The sequence below is a fragment of the Canis lupus genome, chromosome 22, assembly GCF_011100685.1.
Source record: "Canis lupus familiaris isolate Mischka breed German Shepherd chromosome 22, alternate assembly UU_Cfam_GSD_1.0, whole genome shotgun sequence".
NCBI lineage: Eukaryota > Metazoa > Chordata > Mammalia > Carnivora > Canidae > Canis > Canis lupus.
This window is the reverse complement of record NC_049243.1, coordinates 55,366,585-55,386,787: the sequence shown is the minus strand read 5'-3', so window position 1 is coordinate 55,386,787 and position 20,203 is coordinate 55,366,585. Positions and strand designations below refer to the sequence as shown.

Below are 20,203 nucleotides of genomic sequence, written 5' to 3'. Positions count from 1 at the left end.
TGTGTTGCATTTGCATATGAGGGATTTCAGGAAATCTTTGAGAAAGTCCTTAAGATACTCACTGGGGTAAAATGAATATGTATGGGCTGAGTTAAAGCACTATAGCTCCATGTGCCTTCTCTTTGAACAGCTGGTCATAATTTAGATAAGAGCTACCCCACAGCTCTCTTGTTTAGAGGAGTTATAAGAAAAAGCGTGTCCATCATAGACCTTTTGTAGAGCAAGACCTTCAAAAAAGGTGCCAGAAATTACATCTAAATTTGAGAAACAAGGAAAATCAGAAATTCCTCCAAGTTTGGGTCCTGTCCTAAGTCTTGGTTCTGGGTCCTGTTCTGACCCAGTGTCAGATCGGAAAATTTCAGGGTCATAAAGATAGAAACTTTATTAATTGTGCAGAGATCTGAGCTTCCTGGCTTGGAGAAAAGTTAAGGTTACTGAAGAACACAGTCCTGTTTCCCCACTCATGTTGGAAGACATGCGTGTGGCTGTGTGGGAATGTCAGGCAAGGAACGGGTTGTTACTGACCTTATTCGTATTGATCTAGTAAGTATTCCAGCAGAGGGGAACTGTTCTGCTGAAGGAGAGGGTAGAGGCCTGTGATTGTCTCAGAAATAGGATGGGTGCTCAGGTTGGACCGGGGAGTTTCTTTTCTTTATTTGGTAGTGCCTTCTCTTCTCTTCTGTTTGCTTTGGCAGAACAGACAGCTGTTCATTTTCAAGAAAGTTCCCTGTCAGTGGAGACCATTGGACTTGTGTGTTTCTTATCCTTGATTAGAGCACATGCCTAAAGCCAGGTGCTATTTCATGTACTTGTTGATAGCTTGCATTAACCAAAGAAGCCCATGCTTCGTGGGTTGCACAGAGCTGGCATCATTCAATACTGTGGATGGCCTTAGTAGGTGGCTGGAGAGTTATGGGAATAGGCAAAAACGCAGACTAGAAAACAGAAAGATGATATTTAAAGGCATTATGTGTAATGTCTTTAACTCAACTGAACAATTGGTTACATACTTTAAGGCTCTCATCACGGTTCACCTTGTGAGGTCAATGCCACGGGCATCAGAATTAGGAGGAGGGTCTTTATCTGGTGACAAGGGCTTTGCATTGAAAGAAGTTGACAAGTTGCAGAGTGGTTGGCAATTACTAAGTGACAATTATAGCAAAGATTAAGTATTATATCTAAACTATTAGTTTCTTGAGAATTCTTTACCGTTCCCCTTTTTTTTCCTCTGTAATATCTGTTGACATTTCCTAAGAGATTTTGTTCAGTCTGAACTGATTTTCTTCCCTGAACCTGTTGTGCTTTTGTGTATTTTCCATCTTCGTAGGCACACAGTTCTTATTTGGAGTTCATTTCCTGTATTTCCCTCGTCAGTAAATAACATCATAGGCCAGCTCAACCCCCAGGAGAAACTGTATTCCTTAAAGAAAATTGTTTAGATGTAATTCTGTTTGAATCTGATTCATGATATTCTTCATTATACACACATTATATGTTCCCTCTACACATAGTGACACTAGTAATTGCATTTAGTTCCTGGCTTGTACTGTAATTGTTTATACTTGTTGACATGGAGCTTTATAATAACTTTATCCTGTATGCTTGATTTTGTGAGGGATGCAAAGCAGGATATTTATTTTATTTTATTTATTTTATTTATTTTATTTTTTTTAAATTTTTTTTAGGATATTTATATTTTGAGGAATATAATGAACATATCATTAATATTAATTACTTATATCCTCAAATTTTACTCACACATTATTAATACACTGAGTTCTGTGGAGTTTTTACAATATCGGGTGGGTGGGGGAATGACTCCAAATAAAATCTTATGTTTAACACAATATTCTGATGTGATAACATGACCTTATTTAAGTGATAGCCATCTTTGGTAAATAACTAAACTTGCCACAAATGTGATAATTATAAAAGCATGTGTGGGTTTGCTCAAATAATGTATTGTAATCATTGTAACTCTTTGCAGACTATTAACTGGTGTGCTTATAAATAAGGCATGTTATGCAAGAACTCCTGCCTACAGGCTTAAAATCTATGTCACTCAGTGGTCAAAATTTGGACACAAATAAATATTGGCAACATGAAGGGATTGTTTTCTTGGTTTCGGGGTTATGGCTAGGAATCTACGGATGACATGTGAAATTAAATTCTTAAGTCACTTGAAATGTAAGGAAGGAAGTCATTACTATACACATAGATGCTTATATGAGAAGCGAAGAATGGAGAAAAATGAGCAATGGTTTAAAAACAAAGACCTAGGGATCCCTGGGTGGCGCAGCGGTTTGGCGCCTGCCTTTGGCCCAGGGCGCGATCCTGGAGACCCGGGATCGAATCCCACGTCGGGCTCCCGGTGCATGGAGCCTGCTTCTCCCTCTGCCTGTGTCTCTGCCTCTCTCTCTCTCTCTGTGACTATCATAAATAAATAAAAATTAAAAATATATATATATATATATAAAAACAAAGACCTAAAGAGCCTTCGGATGAATGAAGGCAGACCTTGGAGTCTGGTCCCAATCTATGGGTTAAATACTCCAGCAGGGCCTGAGTCTAGGTCTGTGCCCAAACCTTGCGGACTCGCTGCCAGCCGCTGGGGATACAGAGTAACGGGGACAACACTCCTTGCACAGAAAGCAGTCACCAGTGCTATATTCAGCAGCCAGGGCAGGTGCTACGAGGTCCCCGAGCGGGGAGAGCTCCTTGGAACCCAGATATGGGGCCAGGCGCCCCAACCTAGAGTGCTCAGAGGGGGCTCGAGAGGGAAGGTGGTAGTTGAATTCCGAAGAGCCGCAGGGGTGCGGGGGGTCCAAGGGAGGTGGGTGCTCCCGGCGGGAGACCGCCTGCAAGTCACGGCGAGGGGCGGGAAGCCGCGTGTCCGTGGGCGGGCGAGCCAGGCCGGAACTGTGGGGCCGCCAGACGGGACGCGGCCCCGGGGGATGGGGCTGCAGGTGCGGGGGGGGCGCGCAGTGCCGCCCGTGGGCCCCATGGAACCGCAGCGCCCTTAAACTCGGAGGCCCCTCGGCGTGGACGGCCCGTTACAGCGGACCCCGCGGAGAAGCGCGCAGAGCCCCCCGCGCGGTCCCCTCTTTCCCGCCTAGAGGAGCCCCGAAGGCCGCGGGAGCCGGAGCCGGGCAGGGCAGGGCAGGGCAGGGCAGGGCAGGGCTGTGCGCTCGGCGGGAGGGGCTCGAGGCGCCACCCTGGGGCCTCCCTGGGCAGCGGCCCCCACCCGGGTGCGCGCGGGGAGGCCTTGGCGGGGCGCAGCGAGGGACCCCGGGGCGGGGGGGACTGTCGCCCGCGATGCCCCCGCCCCCAACCCCAGGAGGAGGACGTGGAGTCGCCGCTGCCGAGCCTGGGGAGGAGCCCTCCGGGGGGCGGGGGGGCGTCCGAGGACACAAAGGCCACCTCCCCTCGGATAGGAGTTAGGATGTGTGCTCCAAGCGAACCCAGAGAAACAGGGGGCTGTGAAGCCCCACTTGTGGTGCCCGGAACCGGTTCCCTCCCGTCCCCTCAGCCGCCCTTGCATCCCCAGGTGGCCCCTGACAACCTGGGCACCCGGTGTGGACGCGGGTAGTCTGCTTTCCCCGCTGGCTGCCAGGCTCCTTCCTCCTCCCTGCCTGTCCCTCCCCCCCCACCCCTGTCCCTACCCCCCTGGCCTGTTTCCCGCCTGACCCTCTCCCCACCGCCTATCCCTGCTCTTCCCCCCACCCGTCCCTTCTCTCCGCCCTCCCACCTGTTCCTCCTCCCCACCCCCTCCCTCCTGCCCACCCCCTGTCCCTCCAACCTCTGCCCCTTGGGGTTGTGTCCACGAAGCCTCCCTGTGAGGGCAGTCCCGTGGCCTCGGCTGCCAGGCACAGTGCTTCTTCAGGAACTCCCGTGGATGGGGAGAGCCTGAGCCCCTGTCCCTGGAGGGAGGCTCTGGGGACCACCAGGTCAGCCTGGACCCACTGGGGTTCTGCTTCCCTTGAGGGGACAGCCTGCCTGAGATGCAAGGATGAGGCAGAGGGAGAGTTCTGACAGCGCCCAGGTGTTGAAACCCTTGGGTACTAGCCTATCTCGTGGTACTTGCTGGATTCCCTTTGGGTTTGGCTTCTGGCACTTTCCACTAGTCTCTACCTGCAGGTTCCCGAGATTCCTTCCTGGCACTGGCTTGACCTGAATTGCCCGATTCTTCTAGTGGTTTCCTAGGGCTGCCTTCACGTACCAAGAATTAGATGTTTTGAAACAGAAACTTATCCTCTGTTATGGAGTCTAGAAATCCCAAATCAAAATACGGGCAACGTCCTGCTCTCCCTGAAGGCTGTAAGGGGAGAATCTGTCCCATGCTGTTCTCTCAACTTCTGGCATTGCCCGCAATCCTTGGTGCTCTTTGACTTGTAGGGTATCACTCCCGACCTCTGCCTCCATCTTCCTATGATGCTTTTTCCCTGTTTTTATCTTTCTTCTGTGTCTGTGTCTGTGTCTGAATATTGGTCTTTACATGCCCTTCTCCCATGTCAGCGTCCAATATATGCTGATTCTAGCACTCTCAGAATTTCACATCAAGCCTGCACCTGTAAAGCCTCCAGAGGATTAAACATCAGAGCTGTGGTAAATGCTGTGATTTGAGTTAAAATTCTGTCCACAGCCTGAACAGAGTGGAAGATGAGAAATTCGAGGCAAGTCCTTTAAGAGCCTTCCTTGTGAGGTGATGGAATGAGAATGCTGTTGGGGAAGAGTGTATGGTTGAAGCAAGATGTCTTACTGTTTGAATGTGAAGTTAGGTTTGAAGAGAAGTTTCAGGAAACTTAAGAGTCAGGAAGCTAGATGCCACCTGGCCAGCAGGTATTTTAAATTTGGACTGGATTCCAGGGGAGCCTGGGTTGAATACCTGCCAACTGGGAATGTGGTTCTGGTGGTTTAAGTGCTTGGCCTTTCCTCGGTGGTCCTATTCTGAAGCTCTGTCATGGGCCTGTAGTATGCATGAGTTTCTCCTTCTGTGACACAAGGTAGGAATATAGACAACATTCATTATTTTTTCCAGTTTTTTTTTTGTCATATAATTAACATTTAAAAGACTTTTAAAAATGTTCTTTGTCCTATGACCTTTGAGTGACATTGAAACAACTTCCCCTTGAGGATGTTGTCTACTAAACAAGTTTGTATAGGTGCTCCAAACAAGTTTGGAGCCCTGTCCGATGGCCCCAACATCCTTCAAGGCAACAGCTGGCATGTTGGTCCATCAGTTCAGCATTTAGATACCCTTCCTAGCTTTTATAGAATTCTATAATCTCAAGGTTGGAAGAAACCTTGTTGTCTGGGCAAGGATGTTGACCTCATGCGGAAATCCTTCCAGGATATTCCTGAGAAGTGGTTGAACACTGCTGGTGATGGGAACTGCATGTCCTTCGATGATTGCTCATTTGTTTTCAGATGTTCTGATTCCTAGAAAGTTCTTATATTGAACTAAAGCCAACTTTTACAGTTTTCACAAGTTGGTTTGATATCTGGAGCAACAGAGTCCTGAATCTCCAATCTGACAAGTCTAAGTATTTGAAGACTGCTAGCATGTACCTCTCAATCTCTTTCCTAGGCTAAGCAGTCTCAATTTTTCAATTGTCACCAGTTTTTTTCAATGGTTCTTCAAATGTCAAATTTCCTTTCACTATTTTGGCTGTATTTCTCATAAAGCACCATACGTTGTCCTATCTTAAAATATGGGCACTAGCATTAGAACAAAGCCCTCCAGGTATTGTTTGACTGGCAAAATGTAGAGCAGAATATCCTCTCCATTTTCTGTAATCAAAGAAAATTGCTGGCAATTACACTCCTAGGATATTCTTTTTCCTATAAGCTCCTCTCCCACCTCCGCTTAGCCTTCCCTATTCTTACCTCAATCTTGTCGTGATCGATTTCTTTGTTCAATACAGATCTATGGAGCGTGTTCGGTAAAGTATTCTGATGCACGTTGGGCTTTCAGAATGGAAGAAACCCATCTCTGCTATAAAGGAGGGTAGAGTCCAATTGAGGCAAAATACAAGGAAATAATACTGAAAGGACAGATGGATCAGAAGGAGCACTGACTACATTGGAGGAAGGAAAGACCTGTAGTAGAACTAGAAGGTATTAACTGGATGGATTTCTTTTATCCAAGGAGCATTGCAGTCCGTGCCGGTTGCTCTTGGCACTGAAGATACAGTAGTGAACAAAAGAATGTGCTTTCTCTCTCAGAGCTTGCAGTTCAAAAACAGGAGATGAAAGAACCCCAGATGATCTGTAGTAGCCTTCATCTAGAACAGGGGTCTGGAATGAGAACATATTGGCCAAATCTGGTCAACTACCTTATGTAAAGTCTCACTGAAACAGAGCTATACTCATCCGTTTATGGTTTCTGGCTACTTCTGTGCTACAGTGAGAGTTGACAAATGGTATGCAGAGACCAAAAGCCTGGAAATACCTGCCCTGAACCCTTTAAGGAACATTTTGCTAAACTCTGATAGAGGATTAGATGAGAGTAGTGAGCACTGGGGAGAGGGGAGGGCCTCTTTTGAGAGAGGCTGGTCAGAGGAAACCATGTTGATGAGGCAGCATTTGAGCACAGACTTGAAGAATTGCTAGTCAGACTCACAGATATCTAGAGGAAGAATATTCTAGGCAGAAGGAAAAGCAAGTCCAGTGGCCCTGGGGAGGAATTCAGTTTGGTGTGTCCTAGAGTACCTGCAGCTGGTAGAGGGAGGGGGATCCTAGATGAGGCCAGGGAGGCTTTGATGAGAGCACAGCCCTTACCTGGTGGACATAGGAACAATGGGCAAGTTGTGAGCAGAGCAGCGATAGCCTTCAGCCACCCTTACAAGAAGCTGTTGGGGCCAAGGCAGGAGGGGAGGGCAGAGGAGAGAACATGGCAACTGTGGGGCTGTGCTAGGGTGCCGATGCTACAGACAGTGACAAGGGGACAGTGGCAAGGAGCCAGATCTTGTCCATTATCCACAAGTAGTGGCAATAGGATGTTCTGGTGACCTGGGTTTGTGGTGGGGGGTGGGGGGTGGCAGGGAACATGAAGGAGGAAAGAGTCAGCAGTGGTTTCATTGTAAAAACTTGATTAAAAAAGAAAATCAAACTTACAAAAAGTTGTGAGACTAGTTCAAGGAACACTAGCTATACCCTTTACCTGGACTCACCTGTTAACGTTACCCCATTGGCTTCATTTGTTCCTCTTCCCCCTTTGATATGCACACATATGTATGTATAGATTCCTGTGTATTTATAATGCCATATGCATGTGACCATGTGCAATTATCTTGAATCATTTAATAAATTAGTTACAGGGCACTATGCTCTAATGGCCATCTTGCTCCTAAATATATCAGCATATTTCCTAATGAGGATGTTCTCAAATAATTAAAGAATAAATAACTATGTATTTAGGTATGTTGAGCTACTCCTAGGGCATTACTTGCTATTCACTTGATGGGGGGGATACATTAAAGAGCAAGCAGCAAGAGCTACTTCTGGTGGCAGGAGAAATTGGGAGTTCAGTTTGACATGTGAAACTTGAGTTATCTGTTAAACGCTTGAGAATGTTAAACAGGCAACTGGACAAGAGTCCGAGGTTCCTGGCATTCGGCTATCTGGGAGATGAGAAAGAACAAGTAAAAGGAGGGATGCCTACGGGTGGCTCAGTGGTTGAGAGTCTGCCTTTGGCTCAAGCCATGATCCCAGGGTGCTGGGAGTGAGACCTGCATTGGGCTCCCTGCAGGGAGCCTGCTTCTCCCTCTGCCTATGCCTCTGCCTCTCTGTCTGTGTCTCTCATGAATGAATAAATAAAATCTTTAAAAAATCTTAAAAAAAGAGGGATCCCTGGGTGGCGCAGCGGTTTGGCACCTGCCTTTGGCCCAGGGCGCGATCCTGGAGACCCGGGATCGAATCCCACATTGGGCTCCGGGTGCATGGAGCCTGCTTCTCCCTCTGCCTGTGTCTCTGCCTCTCTCTCTCTCTCTCTCTCTGTGACTATCATAAATAAATAAAAAACATTTAAAAAAAATCTTAAAAAAAGAGAACAAGTAAAAGGACATTAAGAAATATGGACATAAAATGAGTGTTGAAATAACCTGGCACCTGGAGGAAGTTGTGGGGTTACTGGAGTTCTTTATTTTAGCTTGGAATCCTCTGTGTCTCTCTACTGATGAGAAACAACCTCAGGATAGCCAGGGGATGATGATTCAGGAGAGAAGAAGGAATTCCTGGAGTGACCCCCTTGAGTAGGAGAGAAGGGATGGGCTCTAGTGACTGTGTGGAAGCCTCAGTCTTCTGTAGCAGTAGGAAGTTCTGCCATTATTATAAGTAAGAAGGTAAAGATGGGATATAGGAACTTGGGCCATAAATTTTATTGAGAGTGAGTGGAAGTCCTTTTCTGTCTGCTTCTGTTTTTCTCCTAGAAATCAAAGACTCACTGTGAAAAGAGAGAAGATGAAAGTTTACATGTTTAAGGAGAGAGGTCAGTCTTCTAGGAGGTAGCAAAAGACCTACTGGTGGCACTGCGGGCCCCCGTAAGCTTAGATATCCAGAAAGATCAAGCCTGTCACCTTGCTTGTGTTCTGTCCACTTGCCTTCAGCTATCTTAGTAAAGAATGTCCATTTGGATTGAAACAAGGACTGGGGTTTTGCCAACAAGTGTGAAGGAGAAGGGCAGGACATTCACGGTTCATTCAAGGGGTACCTGTGATGAAGGAGCTGGAATGGAAGCTGAGGAAGAAGGTGAGTAAGGAAGTGATGGGGGGTAAGCCAGAAAGAAAAGTGGGATATCAAGGGGTTACAGGGCCTGGTGGGGGAAAAGAGGTGGTGATGGGATTGTCAAGATGGCCATTGGAGCTGGAAAAGGAGGAGGTGGTATTTAGAGATGGGGCTTCTGCAGCTGGTCTTGCCTTTGAAGGAGACCATTTAGGTCAGTGTTCTGAATGCTGTTGTATGGTGGGGTGGCTGGTATCCTAGAGGCAGAAGGCATTCCTGGAACTCACGGGGCAGAACACTGGCCAGGTATGTATGGAAGGGAGCAAGATCAGAGAAGGCTTCTCAAGGAGCCCACATCTGAGCAGAGTCTTAATATGCAGCATGCATTTGACCTCGGGGTTTTCATGGATCTGTTACTACCCTGAAAAAGAGTTAAGATGGAAAAAAACCACTCCACTGAACATTTTATTTTCACTAACCAGTTATTTTTTTTTTAAAGATTGTATTTATTTATTTATAAGAGACACAGAGAGGGAGGCAGAGATAGGCAGAGGGAGGCAGAGACATAGGCAGAGGGAGAAGCAGGCTCCCTGTGGGGAGCCGGATGAGGGACTGAATCACAGAAACCCTAGGAACAATCCCTGAGCCAAAGGCAGATGCTCAACCACTGAGCCACCCACGTGCTTCCTTCATTAACAAGTTTTGTTTTAGGTTTTCTTCAGATGTATCTTAGTATTTGTATTGTATGCTTATTATGGAGGAATTGCTCAGTCTAAGGGATCTTTCGATCTTTAAGAATCCTTAGTTGAATAAAACAGCACATTATACAAATTACATTTTAAGGCACTGTGTTCACAAATGCTAAAAATAGAGAAATGCAGACTGTAAAGGAAGTAGATGTGCCTCAAATGTGAAGCTACCAATGACCTTTGCCAACTAGGCATACTGGTCAAAGACTTAGGGTAATACTTTGGTGTCTAAATGGTACTCAATAATCTCAGATCTTCAGATTCTGTGCCACCAGGCCACGTAGACCTTTGTTTCCTAAAACTTCCTGTTGAGCAACTGGGAGAGGGGGGATTCAGGGAGGCCTAGTCTACTTGGTTAACCCATTTCAGAGACTCTAAAAGAATGTTGTCATTGATTATAGAGAATACAGACCAGAGGTAAGATTCAATAAATACACACTTACAACCAATTACTTTTAGGTTTTAATTTAATTTGGTTCTTTGCTTAAAGCTAAACTTTGTCCTAAACTAATGGATAGATTCTTCACTTGTGAAACTTTTAATTACTTAGTAGTTCTCTCAGAAGAGAATCAAGCTCATGTTTTTTGCTTCATCATAATCCTTGGATAAAGGCAAGCAGGATCCTTTTGAGAGACGAAGCTTTTGAAGGAAAATGCATATGTAATTGGTTGTGTGGTTTGGATGAGAAGGAAAGGGATTTAAAATTGGTGGGCCTCATTTAAGGTTTAAAATGTAAGTTTTAATCAAGCACAGATCTTAAAAAGCATAAGGGTCACTGCCAATGATTGGTTGTAATATAGCTCAGAGAATGTATTGCAAACGTTCCCTTATCTTTGGAGTTCCTTACTTTAGCCAGATCTTATTTAATACGGCGGGGGGGGGGGGGGGGGGGGGGGGGAGGAGGCGGGGTTATCCATTGAAACATGATACATTCAGCTAAGGTGTCCTGTTCTTTGCATAAAAACAGAAACAACACACTAAATTATCCTGGTTCTAATTGCCTCCTGTTTTCACACTAAAATAACCTACTTTTATAAAGTAATGTCATTTGAATTGTGTTCTTTAGAGCAGAAATGAAGTCGTTCTTTGTAAATCAACTAGGCTACAATTCTTTCCTTTCATGAACTTACAATATTGTACATAAAGGATGACCTATTCTTGGTTACCTTAAAGTGTTATTTCAAGATTTGTTTTTAAGTAGCTGATTCATAAGGTGTAGGACCTCCTTTATTCAATGTGCATCATTCAGTAGCCCTTCATTAATCATGTGCAGTTACACATCATGTGCTTGATACTGGGGATGACCAAGTAAGCCCTTCACCTAAGTAAAACCTGCAGAAGACTGGTTCTCAACTGGGGACCATGGTACCTGGGGAGTATTTAGCATGTCTGTGGCCAATTTTGATTGTGGTGACTAGGGTGGACCTCTAGTGCATAGAGGTTAGGGATGCTATGAAACCTCTCACACTGCACAGGACAGCCCCCGTTTCAGGATTATCCAGTCCAAAAATGCCCGTAGTATCAAGATTGAGAAACCTGGATTTTGAAGGAGCCTGTAACAGCTACAACAAAATAAAACTAAGTGCTAAAACGGAGCTATCGTGTATAATGTGCTCTCACAACTCAGAGGAGGCAGCATCCAATCTTGACAATGGTGGGAGGAGGTGGGGTTGTATGGAAGACTTCTTAATCCATGGTTAGTGGAGGCTTGAATGCGGAGTAGGAATTTGCTTGAAGGTGAAGATAGATGTGTTTTCTAGTAGAGGAAACCTCCTACAAAAGGTGCTAGAAGCTAAGAGGTAGTCAAGGGTGACTGGGGAATGGTGTAGTTAGTATAGCTGATCCAAATGAAAGTTACTTGAATCAAAGCTTTGAATGCAGGTGAGTAGTCAGACAGTGAAGATGTTGGATTGTCTAGATCAGTGGAGGGCCATTGAAGAGTAAGCACAGCTGTGACCTAGTTACATGGAATCTTTGGTCCTCTTGACAGCTGTGCAGAACATGATGTGGTGCTGATTATTGCAGCCAGTTAATTGTCTGGAGTAAATGAGAGAGATGAGGTGGGTGAAGAATCTCTAATGATCTTTAGAAGGCAGAATAGCAGACCTTTGTAACAAACTCACTATGAAGAGTAAGGAGTGGTGGGGGTGGAGGGGAGCGTCAGAAATGTCCCTGAAGATTTGGCTTAAGATGTTGAATAGATACTAGTTATCATTACATGAAATATGAACTCCATGCTGGGAAAGATGGTGAACTCCAGTTGGTACTTAGTGCTGCTACCAGTGGGTCATCTGGTTAGGATAAAATGTCTGGGAAAGGAAACCGCAGTTGTCCTGGAGTGCTCAGTGTCTCTGTAGAAGGAGAGTGATTCAGTGACAAAAAACTTAAGAACACGGAGACTCGAGAGGCAAGACAGCCATAGGTGGGTCCATAGAGGAAACAAAGGACTGATAAGAAGTAGAAGAGAATCAGAGTATAGTCAGTGGTATAGACTGAATATTTGTTCCTTTGAAGTCCATGTGGTGAACTTAATCCCTGATGTGGTAACATTTGGGGATGGGGTCTTTAGCAGGTGATGAGGTCATTTGGGAAGAGCCATTGTAAACAGGATCGGTGCCCTTATAAAAGAGACCCCAGCAAATTAACCCCCTCTGCCATGAGGACCCAAGGAGAAGATGGCCATCTATGAACTAGGAAGTAGGTCCTCAGTGGACACTGTTGGAGCTTTGGTCTTAACTTCCAGACTCTAGAACTGTGAGAAATTTCTGAAAGTCACCCAGTCTATAGTATTGTTATAGCTGCCCAAATGGATTTGGAGAGTCAGAGAACCCAAATAGGACAGTTTTAGGGATGATATGTTCCTTGGTGTCAAGGAGGCTAGATGTCCATTTGCTTCAAGCCCATTGATTGTGCAGGGGGAGCACACTGGTGATGAGACATGCCCAACTAAAGTGGGATAAGGAGGACCTAGAGGATGTGGGAGCAGGAGGCCATGCACTTTGAGAAGACTTGGCTGAAGATGGAAAGCATGCTAGAGGGGAGATAGCAGTGCTTAAGGCTGGAGTTGAAGCAGGCATGCTTACCTGGGGAGATGCAAGGCCAGAAGCATTTTATTATTATTATTTTAAGTGCTTGTTGATATTGCTATTTTTAAGAGATTAAAATTGTTTCAAAGATTACTGAACCATCAACCTCCGCTAGACATAATACCAAGGGCACAGAAAGGATATAGACCCTTTTGAAAACATTCAACATCTCAGTTTCCTTACAACAAAAGACATTCCTTTTAGATTAGATGGGCCTTGGATGGGAGAGTAGTTCATAGTCCGGGGCTGAGTGAAGTGTGGGTATGGTTCTTTGTGGTTAGGGTTGGGGCGGGGGGATGGACACAGAAGGACAAAGGGGCAAACTGAATTACAGCAGGCAGCAAGATAGAAAGTGCTGTCTGAAAACTCTTACTAGTTTTAGAAACAGAATGAAAAGCCCAGACCAGAGTACCTTCCTGCTGGCATGCTGAAAACTTAATTGTAAGTGCATGTTTGGCTGTGGGAATGCTGTCTGGTAGGAGATTCTACTGAAGCATCTTCAACCGAAATGAGAGAGAGCTCAAGAGATGGTTGCAGGCTCCTGTGACCACATGCCCAGTACGCAGCGGTTAATTCTGTGATCCCTTATGGTGTAGTTCTTTGTTACTATCCTTTAGCATTCTGCTTATTTTGTTCATCAATCTTTGTTAGTCTTCTTCCACTGAGATTTTAGGTTCTGATTAGTGAGATGTGTCCGTATTCCCAGTAACTTTTCATACTTATGGACAAATGGACATCTAGCCTCCTTGACAGTGAGGTGCTTAATACATAATAGGCAGCCAAAAGATATATGAAATTGAACTGAGGGATCCCTGTGGCTCAGCAGTTTGGCGCCTGCCTTTGGCCCAGGGCGTGATCCTGGAGTCCCGGGATCGAGTCCCATGTCGGGGTCCTGGCATGGAGCCTACTTCTCCCTCCTCCTGTGTCTCTGCCTCTTTCTCTATGTCTATCACAAATAAATAAATTAAAAATTATAAAAAAAAAAGAAATTGAACTGAAATCTACTTGATTGCAGGATACAAAAGGGGAGAAGCAATCCAGGTTTGGTAAGAATGTATACACCTGGTATTTTTACTGGTATGATTTAATTCAAAGCCTATAACGCAAGCATCTATGAATTCTTTCAGATCTATGGACATTAAGAGCTTCAGCATCCATTTATTGGGCATGATGTAAATTCTCCAGAGGAGAGAGTAAGTTCAGGCTGTAGAAGTGGCCTTCATAACAGATTCAAAGAGCAACTCACTTACTTTATTTATAACTTCTCCTTAACCGTACCTCTCTAAAATGGGCAAAACATTACCTGCTTTACAGGGATGATACAAAATGTGAACATTTGTGTGCTTCCCTTGGGGTGAGTTTTATTTTCCAAAATCTCTAAGTCTTTTGGAAGACGCTTAAGAGAGTGTTTTTTTGCAATGATAACTCCTCATCCTCGGTTGGAGAATAATTCAAAAATTATCAATGGTAAAAAGCTAAAAATGACTGGATATTTTGAAACATAATGAATCCCGTATATTCGGTATCTTTTTAAAATTAGGTCAAACATTTTGAAATCATTTTTTATAGGTCAAAAGTCAAGTTTCGCAATTTTGTCTTGTTCAAACATGGAAGCTACATTCCTCTGAGAAACTGAATTTTGAATTGTAAACTAATAGAAGTGGTGGGCTTGTATGCGTTCTCCTGTAAGCCATTGGCCTAAAAGGCATCTTTTCAACATGGGGATATATGTTTTTTATTGCTTTAAAATCCTTGAGAGAAATTTAAATTGTATAATCCTTTTATAAATTGGGGAGCAGTGGGTCTATCGTTTTTTTGAGGTAGACTAAAGTTGGATCAGGTTAACACTTTATACAAGCAAAGCCACAAACATTGTTTAGCAGAGTAAACCCATGGTAAAGTTTGTTTGGAAGTTAGAAATGCCTTTTAAAGTGTCCATTAAAAAACAACCCTTATCTTAGTAGACAGTCTCTTTTGAGAAATACTATTATCTTTTATTCATTAAACAGAACAAATCAAGTTCCAAATGCCATATTGAAATTTCTGTGCTTTTGTTGTTTACTATAAGAATAAAAGAGTCTAGTCTTTCTTTCTCTTTGCCTTTGAGTGGAGGTTTATAGAGGAAGTCAGGCATTATTTTGTTTATAATTAAAGACTCTGTACTAAAGCACAATTTGAATAAGCAACTTTAATTAATCAAGGAAAAAACCCAACAACCTTCTACACCCATATTTCGGTTTCTAAGAATGAGTAAAAAGGGTTTTCTTTTTTCCCTTTTGAGGTTAGAAGCAGGTCAGGTCAGTAATTGGAGCTGGCTAGTCATCAGCTGGTTTGACCTGCTAGGCTAGAATTTTCTTTACTACGGGAAAGTGTAATCAGAAAACCAGATGTATCCCCGTCTTGAGACTGGAGCATAATGAAAAGCAGGCAGTTCATTTATTTGCTCCAAGCCTTCAGATCTTCATTCAGCCATTTGGGGCTTGACTTTGCACCGGTCCAGGGGACTACAGTGGGAGGCATTATTTAACTGGATCCAAGTCCAGCGATGTAGAAATTGAGATTCAAATGCCCATGTCGTCTCAAATCTCCTATTTCCTTCAAAAGTTGATAGCTATTATGTGTTTTTTGTTTTGTTTTGTTTTGTTTTTGTTTTTGTTTTTTTTTTGCCTGAAAACAAGGCACAAGTGAGGGACTTAAAGCTAGGAGCCTGTCCATTGTAGGCTTATTCTGACCAAAAGCATTTTCCTGGGGGGCTATAGTTTTCCATATTAGTGGTTGGGGTTGGGGTGGTGGAATGGGAGGGCATGTCCCTCTGAGCAAGTGTGGGGTGGAGGAAGGGAGTGAATAGGCACATTCAATATTCTTGTTTTCATGACATGAATTATCTGATTCTGTATTCAGCTCTGTACGTTTATTTGTCCTACTTTCCTCCTAAAGCTTCCCATGTGTTTCCCTGTTCCATTCTCTTATTAAAATTCATCTTAGTAGCTTCTTCCTCCTAAAAAGAGGTCACCTAAAAGTGTTTCTACCAAATTTTTGTAGGCGGTCTTGTATATCATGATACTGCTAATGTTTTATAAACCAATTTGAACTGTTTTCAACATTAACTGTTCAAAGGCTCTAACAAATGAGAACAGCATTTATTGGAAGTACAAATGAATAAAGAATTCAATTTATGAAGCCATTAGTCTAGAGGGAAATGTTTGAGTGACCACAATTAAGGGGGATTCCTCACCACAAACTGTGAAAGAGCTGCCTCTTTAGATTTCTGAAAGGCTTTTCACGGGGGGTGAAACGTACAGTCCAGTTCTTTTACCTCTAAGTAAATTTTCAAGGACATTAGGTCAGAAAATGACCTGAAGACTCATGAAGCCTAAGCATCCTATATGTATGAGTCAAAACTGGAATTTTGCCTAGGATACAGAAGAGAAATCTGGGATTCTTTACTTTCTGACTGTAATTTAGTGAAGGTGTTGAAGGAAATAAGTAAAGCCTGGTGGAATCCATTCTTTTATGTAGCTTGGATATGGTTTAAAGAATTGAGGGGAAGATGGCCAATGAGGTCCAAATAAGAGATCCATTTAAAAAAATAGAGTTGCTGAAAACATGTATTCTCTTTGAATTGCTCAGTGAGACATAGTAAATATTTTGCTTTTTTTTTTTTTTTTTTTTTTTTGGAGCACTTGCAGCCTGTACACGAGTCTTTGTGCTTACGGTAGGTATCCGATCCTGAAAAGGTTGGGATGATCTGTCTCAGCCTTTCAAATATCTCGTCCCCGGAACCATTCCAGGGAGGGCGTCGTCTCCGCAGTTGAAGACTTTAGTCACAAGATAAAACGATTGCTGCTAACTTGGATTACGACCGCACAGAATTCTATTTTTGAAATTCTGTGGCGGGGGTGGGGGGGGGTGCGGGAATGGAAATACTTTGGATCTGTGTTCTCCCCGTGGCTTCCGCACTTAGAATGAAGGAGAGAAATACAGCAAACCTTCTGGATGCCTGTTTGGTGATGTCCACTTTCCTCATTTCTGAGCAGGTGTACACTGCTGCCACAGTGTGCACCTGCCTGACCACTCAGCCTGACCTCTTCTCTGCTTCCTCTTTGCTGCTGACTTTTCATTTCCACCCTCTGTCTTTCTCCTGTTTCCAAGTATGGACAGGTGGGTGGGAATGGGGGCCCCTAGGGGCTGTGTCTAGGCATCGGTTATCCGTTTAAGGAGCTGGGTAAGTAAACACACTGCCTGCATGAAAACACTGGCATATTCCAGAGAAACCTTTCAGTTAAAATGTCTGTACCAGGGCACCTGGGTGGCTCAGTGGTTGAGCGTCTACCTTTGGCTCAGGGCATGATCCTGAGGTCTGGGATCCAGTCCTGCATCGGGCTCTTTGTGGGGAGCCTGCTTCTCTTCTGCCTGTGTCTCTGCCTCTCTCTGTGTGTCTCTCATGAATAAATAAACAAAAATAAAAAAAAAAAAGCAAAAAGAAAATAAAGTTAGATCCTGATTCAAATCTGACCCTAAGAAAAACGCTCAACTGGGGCCTTTGGGTGAGAACCAAATAGCGGTGAGAACTCTGTCCATCCTGTGATTCTTCCTTCAGGTCCATCCTCCTCATTCACTCTGTCCTCTATGTTCCTTCCATTCTTAATACTCTCTTGACTATCTCCTTCCACTAAAGTCCATTTCTTTGTAAGCACACACAAAAAGGAGAGTGTCAAAGATTTTGTTTGTTTGTTTTGTTTTGACATTAATCACTTAGTGTAGAATTGAGGTCTCTAAAATAAAAGATGGCTGGTACACACAGCAGACCTCTAACATGAAACTCCATTTCTTAGAGAAACACATGAATTATGAGTTTGTGTTGAGGTTAAATCCAGGCATGTTGTTCAGCTTTGCCTGTCCATTTAGTTTTAAGATCTTGAAACATTTTGTTTTAACTGCAAATATATTGTAATTTCAATCAGCCTCAGGAGAATCTTTAAAAATGTAAATTTTGGGGTTTTCTTCAGTAATTCTGTATTCCTGTATAGGTTTAAAGCAGGAATATCTTTGAAAAATGGTTATTATAAACTTGAAGGAGACCAAGTAGAAAGAAAGATGGAGAAAACCCACTCCTCAATACTAAAATGATGCGTGACTGAATCTTAAAGATTAATCCTGCATGAAATTAACAGCTTATGGAAAAATAGACATTTTTATGCAGAAAATTAACCAGAGTGAAATTCTCTGCTTTAAGGTTTGTTTGGTCAAAAGTTTATTCTTTTAGTTAAAGAGTGTATTTGAGCATAAACTGTTCTTTAAAGACTGTGCACAGAAAAGTAAAGACAGATCAGATTCTAGAATTCATGTTACTGCTTGGGGAGTGGAGAATGGTAGTTGCTCGCTTTTTCTTCCTTCCTTCCTTCCTTCCTTCCTTCCTTCCTTCCTTCCTTCCTTCCTTCCTTCCTTCCTTCCTTCCTTCCTTAGATTTATTTATTTGAGAGACAGTATAAGTGGGGAGGAAAGGCAGAGGGAGAGGGAGAAGCAGACTCCCCACTGAGCAGGGATCCCTATCGAGCCTTGGATTGATCCCAGGACCCTGGGATCATGACCTGACCCAAAAGCAGACACTTAGCCAACTGAGTCACCTAGGAACTCAGTTCTTGCTTTCTCTTACTGTAAATATCCTTTTTACTTGGAAAATAGTATCAGAATTGTATTTTGGCTTCATTTTTGAATCATCTTAGATGGCTATCATTTGCTGGACAAGTGTAAGAAACAGTAGTAACATTAGCATTCAACTAAAACTATGTATTAAGTTTATAACTAGATAAATCATGTGTCATATATACAAATAAAGGTGTATCATTAATGGTCAAAGGAGCAGACATACTACCACAAACTGAATGATAAATGATTTTGAAATATGCAAAATAAACTTAGAAACCTAAAGCAAACAGAAGTGAAGAAATTAGAAGCCTAGCATGAGGGAAGCACTGTTGCATATCCGATAGCTTGGGGCCTCAGAGAGTGTGGAGACAGAGGTCTCATATTTTGCAACTTCTATCAGTATTGTTCCTAATTCAGGTGACCTTCATTACCTTTAATTCTACTATAATTGACCTTTGTCTATATCCTTTGATTGCTCCTCACCCACTCCTTAGGGTTTGCATTCCTGGAAAACCACTAAAGGGAAAATGCAAGGGGGAGCTTGGGATGAGGAACAGCCACCACAGCTACTCTCTGGGGCTTGGACTTGGGGACTGTGGAAACCGGGTGGAACAGTGGGTTGGGGTGTTCTGTTACCAAGCAGGAGGCAACAGGTTGACCAGCTCGCTCTGCTAACCTCTGTGTGAAATGTACCTTAAATAACTGATGGAAAATTCTTAAATGTTGACTGGGTTGTCACATGTTTGCACCCGTCTCTATGGAAACAGCTTCAGGAAACATTACTCACACTTGTCCTAAACCTTGGGTTTCCAGGACTTGGTAAAAAAAAAAAAATTAGAAACAGTGTTTCTAATGTATTTTTTTGCATAGAGACATTATAGAATTCAATGTTAGTTCTATTTTAATATTTTGCAGTATCAGCATTTTCTGTTAAAGAAAGACGGGTATATGAAGCTTTCCACATGTAGGAAATAGTTAATTACAGGTTATGTCTTTGCAATGTGGATAGAATCTAAGTTGTGTTTGTTTTAAATTTTTTGAGAGAGAGCATGAGACAGGGGGAGAAGAGGGAGAGGAATAAACAAACCCCACTGAGTATGGAGCCCCACATGGGGATCCATCCCAGGACTCCAAGATCATGACTTGAGCTAAAGTTAGATGCTTAACGAACTGAGCCACCTAGGTGCCCCTAGAATCTATTAAGTTTTAAACAGTATCAAAACTTATCCATGCAGATGAGGACTGTCCTTCAAATGCCCTTTGGAAGATTTAGAATTTGATGACTCTTACCCAGATCTTATCTTGGAATAGCTTTCAGAGTCCATTTATGAACCAAACAACATAATCCATCTACATCTTTTAGAGTATGGCACTTACTTCAACCAAGTAGCATCACACAACTCAATTACTCCCCTTTATTCACAAAATTTGGCTCTGAATGGCCACTGTCTTTTCCCCACCTTCCAGAAATAAAACTCAAAGTGTGAAGATTGTCCATTACATGTCTGAGAGTATTCCAGAGAAAGGCTTAGGAAATGCTTCAAAAGGGGAATTCAGATATGGAAATGCTTTTGAGTAATGGCAGTGTCACAGCAATGATATCGTCATGAAGCCACATGTAGGGATGTGGGTGCAACCCACTTACCAGGCCTGCAAGGGAGGGTGGATTTTTTTCCACACTCAGGGAGGGGCATTGGAGTAGCAGAAGAGGGCAGGGTCAGTGCCCAGGGACCTAGGATGGCCAACACGAGTCCCTGCAGAGGGATGCTGGAGGAGAGACCCCAACAATGTAGGACTTGAGGATGCTCTAGTCCTCCCCTGCAAACAGGGGACTGGAGTGCATGAATTATGGTGGCAGAAACTAGTTTGAGCTGCTGGCTCAGCCCTGGATCCAACTGAATGCCTCATGCTGGTCTGGACTGACCTGCATAGGGCTTCCCAGGTGGCCAGCCTGCAGGGGACCCACCCCCAATTTTCCTAATAGCTCTGTCCTAAGTG

At 43.6% G+C, this 20,203-nt stretch overlaps 1 long non-coding RNA gene across 4 annotated transcripts in view; it reads left to right on the top strand.

Moving 5' to 3' along the window:
- Positions 1–20,203, top strand: part of LOC111091707 — a 158,702-nt gene that overhangs the window by 10,386 nt on the left and 128,113 nt on the right. Inside the window, exons 2-3 of one of the 4 annotated variants that reach the window (XR_005376564.1) lie at positions 8,430–8,488; positions 8,607–8,748. The exons of the other annotated variants lie outside the window; for them this stretch is intronic. This is a non-coding gene — a long non-coding RNA (uncharacterized LOC111091707). The remainder of the gene's footprint in view (positions 1–8,429; positions 8,489–8,606; positions 8,749–20,203) is intronic. 4 annotated transcript variants of the gene reach the window in all.